Source organism: Phyllobates terribilis, unplaced genomic scaffold, assembly GCF_046119375.1.
Source record: "Phyllobates terribilis strain yellow unplaced genomic scaffold, ASM4611937v1 Scaffold_31__1_contigs__length_13893835, whole genome shotgun sequence".
In the NCBI taxonomy this organism is placed as follows: Eukaryota; Metazoa; Chordata; class Amphibia; order Anura; family Dendrobatidae; genus Phyllobates; species Phyllobates terribilis.
Genome location: NW_027362791.1, coordinates 9694217 through 9702602, shown reverse-complemented (window position 1 = coordinate 9702602; position 8386 = coordinate 9694217).

Below are 8386 nucleotides of genomic sequence, written 5' to 3'. Positions count from 1 at the left end.
GCTCTGGAACTGAAATAGGAATGCTCACTGACACTTCCCCTATCTGAAAGTCTGATAAACGCCGGAAAAATGATTAAGTCTCCAACAAAATTTTTTCACCTTTTTTCAATTTTACGCCAGTGGGATATATATTCTACCCACACACATTTGGAACTCTCCTGGGGTACCCTCACACATATTATTCTCTCATTTAGTGGATATTTTCACAAAAAAGTGAAATTTTCAAAAATCCAGAAAATTGACTGAAAACGACTAAATATCAAGGACTCATTGGGCGAATGGCTCTGGAACTGAAATCGGAACGCTCACTGACATTTCCCCTATCTGAAAGTCTGATAAACGCCGGAAAAATGACTAAGTTCCAAAAAAAATTTTTTTCAACTTTTTTCAATTTTACCCCCGTGGGATATATATTCTACCCACACACATTTGGAACTCTCCTGGGGTACCCTCACACATATTATCCCCTCATTTAGTGGATATTTTCACAAAAAAAGTACAATTTTCAAAAATCCAGAAAATTGGCAGAAAACGACTAAAAATCAAGGACTCATTGAGCGAATCGCTCTGGAACTGAAATAGGAATGCTCACTGACACTTCCCCTATCTGAAAGTCTGATAAACGCTGGAAAAATGATTAAGTCCCCAAAAAAATTTTTTCACCTTTTTTCAATTTTACGCCAGTGGGATATATATTCTACCCACACACATTTGGAACTCTCCTGGGGTACCCTCACACATATTATTCTCTCATTTAGTGGATATTTTCACAAAAAAGTGAAATTTTCAAAAATCCAGAAAATTGGCTGAAAACGAATAAATATCAAGGACTCGTTGGGCGAATCGCTCTGGAACTGAAATCGGAATGCTCACTGACATTTCCCCTATCTGAAAGTCTGATAAACGCCGGAAAAATGACTAAGTCCAAAAAACATTTTTTTTAAACTTTTTTCAATTTTACCCCCGTGGGATATATATTATACCCACACACATTTGTAACTCTCCTGGTGTACCCTCACACATATTATTCCCTCATTTAGTGGATATTTTCACAAAAAAGTGAAATTTTCAAAAATCCAGAAAATTGGCTGAAATCGACTACATATCAAGGACTCATTGGATGAATCGCTCTGGAACTGAAATCGGAACGCTCACTGACAATTCCCCTATCTGAAAGTCTGATAAACGACGGAAAAATGACTAAGTACCAAACAAAATTTTTTTTCAACTTTTTTCAATTTTATCCCCGTGGGATATATATTCTACCCACACACATTTGGAACTCTCCTGGGGTACCCTCACACATATTATTCCCTCATTTAGTGGATATTTTCACAAAAAAGTGAAATTTTCAAAAATCCAGAAAATTGGCTGAAAACGACTAAATATCAAGGACTCATTGGGCGAATCGCTCTGGAACTGAAATCTGAACGCTCACTGACATTTCCCCTATCTGAAAGTCTGATAAATGCCAGAAAAATGACTAAGTCCAAAAAAAAAATTTTTTCAACTTCTTTCAATTTTACCCCCGTGGGATATATATTCTACCCACACACATTTGGAACTCTCCTGGGGTACCCTCACACATATTATCCCCTCATTTAGTGGATATTTTCACAAAAAAAGTACAATTTTCAAAAATCCAGAAAATTGGCAGAAAACGACTAAAAATCAAGGACTCATTGAGCGAATCGCTCTGGAACTGAAATAGGAATGCTCACTGACACTTCCCCTATCTGAAAGTCTGATAAACGCTGGAAAAATGATTAAGTCCCCAAAAAAATTTTTTCACCTTTTTTCAATTTTACGCCAGTGGGATATATATTCTACCCACACACATTTGGAACTCTCCTGGGGTACCCTCACACATATTATTCTCTCATTTAGTGGATATTTTCACAAAAAAGTGAAATTTTCAAAAATCCAGAAAATTGACTGAAAACGACTAAATATCAAGGACTCATTGGGCGAATCGCTCTGGAACTGAAATCGGAACGCTCACTGACATTTCCCCTATCTGAAAGTCTGATAAACGCCGGAAAAATGACTAAGTTCCAAAAAAAATTTTTTTCAACTTTTTTCAATTTTACCCCCGTGGGATATATATTCTACCCACACACATTTGGAACTCTCCTGGGGTACCCTCACACATATTATTCCCTCATTTAGTGGATATTTTCACAAAAAAGTGAAATTTTCAAAAATCCAGAAAATTGGCTGAAAACGACTAAATATCAAGGACTCATTGGGCGAATCGCTCTGGAACTGAAATCGGAATGCTCACTGACATTTCCCCTATCTGAAAGTCTGATAAACGCTGGAAAAATGACTAAGTTCCAAAAAAAATTTTTTTCAACTTTTTTCAATTTTACCCCCGTGGGATATATATTCTACCCACACACATTTGGAACTCTCCTGGTGTACCCTCACACATATTATTCCCTCATTTAGTGGATATTTTCACAAAAAAGTGAAATTTTCAAAAATCCAGAAAATTGGCTGAAAACGACTAAATATCAAGGACTCATTGGGCGAATCGCTCTGGAACTGAAATCTGAACGCTCACTGACATTTCCCCTATCTGAAAGTCTGATAAATGCCAGAAAAATGACTAAGTCCAAAAAAAAAATTTTTTCAACTTCTTTCAATTTTACCCCCGTGGGAAATATATTCTACCCACACACATTTGGAACTCTCCTGGGGTACCCTCACACATATTATCCCCTCATTTAGTGGATATTTTCACAAAAAAAGTACAATTTTCAAAAATCCAGAAAATTGGCAGAAAACGACTAAAAATCAAGGACTCATTGAGCGAATCGCTCTGGAACTGAAATAGGAATGCTCACTGACACTTCCCCTATCTGAAAGTCTGATAAACGCCGGAAAAATGATTAAGTCTCCAAAAAAATTTTTTCACCTTTTTTCAATTTTACGCCAGTGGGATATATATTCTACCCACACACATTTGGAACTCTCCTGGGGTACCCTCACACATATTATTCTCTCATTTAGTGGATATTTTCACAAAAAAGTGAAATTTTCAAAAATCCAGAAAATTGACTGAAAACGACTAAATATCAAGGACTCATTGGGCGAATGGCTCTGGAACTGAAATCGGAACGCTCACTGACATTTCCCCTATCTGAAAGTCTGATAAACGCCGGAAAAATGACTAAGTTCCAAAAAAAATTTTTTTCAACTTTTTTCAATTTTACCCCCGTGGGATATATATTCTACCCACACACATTTGGAACTCTCCTGGGGTACCCTCACACATATTATTCTCTCATTTAGTGGATATTTTCACAAAAAAGTGAAATTTTCAAAAATCCAGAAAATTGGCTGAAAACGAATAAATATCAAGGACTCATTGGGCGAATCGCTCTGGAACTGAAATCGGAATGCTCACTGACATTTCCCCTATCTGAAAGTCTGATAAACGCCGGAAAAATGACTAAGTCCAAAAAACATTTTTTTTAAACTTTTTTCAATTTTACCCCCGTGGGATATATATTATACCCACACACATTTGTAACTCTCCTGGTGTACCCTCACACATATTATTCCCTCATTTAGTGGATATTTTCACAAAAAAGTGAAATTTTCAAAAATCCAGAAAATTGGCTGAAATCGACTACATATCAAGGACTCATTGGATGAATCGCTCTGGAACTGAAATCGGAACGCTCACTGACAATTCCCCTATCTGAAAGTCTGATAAACGACGGAAAAATGACTAAGTACCAAACAAAATTTTTTTTCAACTTTTTTCAATTTTATCCCCGTGGGATATATATTCTACCCACACACATTTGGAACTCTCCTGGGGTACCCTCACACATATTATTCCCTCATTTAGTGGATATTTTCACAAAAAAGTGAAATTTTCAAAAATCCAGAAAATTGGCTGAAAACGACTAAATATCAAGGACTCATTGGGCGAATCGCTCTGGAACTGAAATCTGAACGCTCACTGACATTTCCCCTATCTGAAAGTCTGATAAATGCCAGAAAAATGACTAAGTCCAAAAAAAAAATTTTTTCAACTTCTTTCAATTTTACCCCCGTGGGATATATATTCTACCCACACACATTTGGAACTCTCCTGGGGTACCCTCACACATATTATCCCCTCATTTAGTGGATATTTTCACAAAAAAAGTACAATTTTCAAAAATCCAGAAAATTGGCAGAAAACGACTAAAAATCAAGGACTCATTGAGCGAATCGCTCTGGAACTGAAATAGGAATGCTCACTGACACTTCCCCTATCTGAAAGTCTGATAAACGCCGGAAAAATGATTAAGTCCCCAAAAAAATTTTTTCACCTTTTTTCAATTTTACGCCAGTGGGATATATATTCTACCCACACACATTTGGAACTCTCCTGGGGTACCCTCACACATATTATTCTCTCATTTAGTGGATATTTTCACAAAAAAAGTGAAATTTTCAAAAATCCAGAAAATTGACTGAAAACGACTAAATATTAAGGACTCATTGGGCGAATCGCTCTCTAACTGAAATCGGAACGCTCACTGACATTTCCCCTATCTGAAAGTCTGATAAACGCCGGAAAAATGACTAAGTTCCAAAAAAAATTTTTTTCAACTTTTTTCAATTTTACCCCCGTGGGATATATATTCTACCCATACACATTTGGAACTCTCCTGGGGTACCCTCACACATATTATTCCCTCATTTAGTGGATATTTTCACAAAAAAGTGAAATTTTCAAAAATCCAGAAAATTGGCTGAAAACGACTAAATATCAAGGACTCATTGGGCGAATCGCTCTGGAACTGAAATCGGAATGCTCACTGACATTTCCCCTATCTGAAAGTCTGATAAACGCTGGAAAAATGACTAAGTTCCAAAAAAAATTTTTTTCAACTTTTTTCAATTTTACCCCCGTGGGATATATATTCTACCCACACACATTTGGAACTCTCCTGGGGTACCCTCACACATATTATTCCCTCATTTAGTGGATATTTTCACAAAAAAGTGAAATTTTCAAAAATCCAGAAAATTGGCTGAAAACGACTAAATATCAAGGACTCATTGGGCGAATCGCTCTGGAACTGAAATCTGAACGCTCACTGACATTTCCCCTATCTGAAAGTCTGATAAATGCCAGAAAAATGACTAAGTCCAAAAAAAAAATTTTTTCAACTTCTTTCAATTTTACCCCCGTGGGATATATATTCTACCCACACACATTTGGAACTCTCCTGGGGTACCCTCACACATATTATCCCCTCATTTAGTGGATATTTTCACAAAAAAAGTACAATTTTCAAAAATCCAGAAAATTGGCAGAAAACGACTAAAAATCAAGGACTCATTGAGCGAATCGCTCTGGAACTGAAATAGGAATGCTCACTGACACTTCCCCTATCTGAAAGTCTGATAAACGCTGGAAAAATGATTAAGTCCCCAAAAAAATTTTTTCACCTTTTTTCAATTTTACGCCAGTGGGATATATATTCTACCCACACACATTTGGAACTCTCCTGGGGTACCCTCACACATATTATTCTCTCATTTAGTGGATATTTTCACAAAAAAGTGAAATTTTCAAAAATCCAGAAAATTGACTGAAAACGACTAAATATCAAGGACTCATTGGGCGAATCGCTCTGGAACTGAAATCGGAACGCTCACTGACATTTCCCCTATCTGAAAGTCTGATAAACGCCGGAAAAATGACTAAGTTCCAAAAAAAATGTTTTTCAACTTTTTTCAATTTTACCCCCGTGGGATATATATTCTACCCACACACATTTGGAACTCTCCTGGGGTACCCTCACACATATTATTCCCTCATTTAGTGGATATTTTCACAAAAAAGTGACATTTTCAAAAATCCAGAAAATTGGCTGAAAACGACTAAATATCAAGGACTCATTGGGCGAATCGCTCTGGATCTGAAATCTGAACGCTCACTGACATTTTCCCTATCTGAAAGTCTGATAAACGCCGGAAAAATGACTAAGTCCAAAAAAAATTTTTTTTCAACTTTTTTCAATTTTACCCCCGTGGGATATATATTCTACCCACACACATTTGGAACTCTCCTGGGGTACCCTCACACATATTATCCCCTCATTTAGTGGATATTTTCACAAAAAAAGTACAATTTTCAAAAATCCAGAAAATTGGCAGAAAACGACTAAAAATCAAGGACTCATTGAGCGAATCGCTCTGGAACTGAAATAGGAATGCTCACTGACACTTCCCCTATCTGAAAGTCTGATAAACGCCGGAAAAATGATTAAGTCCCCAAAAAAATTTTTTCACCTTTTTTCAATTTTACGCCAGTGGGATATATATTCTACCCACACACATTTGGAACTCTCCTGGGGTACCCTCACACATATTATTCTCTCATTTAGTGGATATTTTCACAAAAAAGTGAAATTTTCAAAAATCCAGAAAATTGACTGAAAACGACTAAATATCAAGGACTCATTGGGCGAATCGCTCTGGAACTGAAATCGGAACGCTCACTGACATTTCCCCTATCTGAAAGTCTGATAAACGCCGGAAAAATGACTAAGTTCCAAAAAAAATTTTTTTCAACTTTTTTCAATTTTACCCCCGTGGGATATATATTCTACCCACACACATTTGGAACTCTCCTGGGGTACCCTCACACATATTATTCCGTCATTTAGTGGATATTTTCACAAAAAAGTGAAATTTTCAAAAATCCAGAAAATTGGCTGAAAACGATTAAATATCAAGGACTCATTGGGCGAATCGCTCTGGAACTGAAATCGGAACGCTCACTGACAATTCCCCTATCTGAAAGTCTGATAAACGCCGGAAAAATTACTAAGTCCAAAAAAAAAAATGTTTCAACTTTTTTCAATTTTACCCCCGTGGGATATATATTCTACCCACACACATTTGGAACTCTCCTGGGGTACCATCTCACATATTATTCCCTCATTTAGTGGATATTTTCACAAAAAAGTGAAATTTTTAAAAATCCAGAGAATTGGCTGAAAACGACTAAATATCAAGGACTCATTGGGCGAATCGCTCTGGAACTGAAATCTGAACGCTCGCTGACATTTCCCCTATCTGAAAGTCTGATAAATGCCAGAAAAATGACTAAGTCCAAAAAAAAAATTTTTTCAACTTCTTTCAATTTTACCCCCGTGGGATATATATTCTACCCACACACATTTGGAACTCTCCTGGGGTACCCTCACACATATTATTCCCTCATTTAGTGGATATTTTCACAAAAAAGTGAAATTTTTAAAAATCCAGAGAATTGGCTGAAAACGACTAAATATCAAGGACTCATTGGGCGAATCGCTCTGGAACTGAAATCTGAACGCTCGCTGACATTTCCCCTATCTGAAAGTCTGATAAATGCCAGAAAAATGACTAAGTCCAAAAAAAAAATTTTTTCAACTTCTTTCAATTTTACCCCCGTGGGATATATATTCTACCCACACACATTTGGAACTCTCCTGGGGTACCCTCACACATATTATCCCCTCATTTAGTGGATATTTTCACAAAAAAAGTACAATTTTCAAAAATCCAGAAAATTGGCAGAAAATGACTAAAAATCAAGGACTCATTGGGCGAATCGCTCTGGAACTGAAATAGGAATGCTCACTGACACTTCCCCTATCTGAAAGTCTGATAAACGCCGGAAAAATGATTAAGTCCCCAAAAAAATTTTTTCACCTTTTTTCAATTTTACGCCAGTGGGATATATATTCTACCCACACACATTTGGAACTCTCCTGGGGTACCCTGACACATATTATTCCGTCATTTAGTGGATATTTTCACAAACAAGTGAAATTTTCAAAAATCCAGAAAATTGGCTGAAAATGATTAAATATCAAGGACTCATTGGGTGAATCACTCTGGAACTGATATCGGAATGCTCACTGACATTTCCCCTATCTGAAAGTCTGATAAACGCCGGAAAAATGATTAAGTCCCCAAAAAAATTTTTTTCAACTTTTTTCAATTTTACCCCCGTGGGATATATATTCTACCCACACACATTTGGAACTCTCCTGGGGTACCCTCTCACTTATTATTCCATCATTTAGTGGATATTTTCACAAAAAAGGGAAATTTTTAAAAATCCAGAAAATTGGCTGAAAATGACTAAATATCAAGGACTCATTGGGCGAATCGCTCAAGAACTGAAATCGGAATGCTCACTGACAATTCCCCTATCTGAAAGTCTGATAAACGACGGAAAAATGACTAAGTCCCAAAAACATTTTTTTTCAACTTTTTTCAATTTTACCCCCGTGGGATATATATTCTACCCACACACATTTGGAACTCTCCTTGGGTACCCTCACACATATTATTCCCTCCTTTAGTGGATATTTTC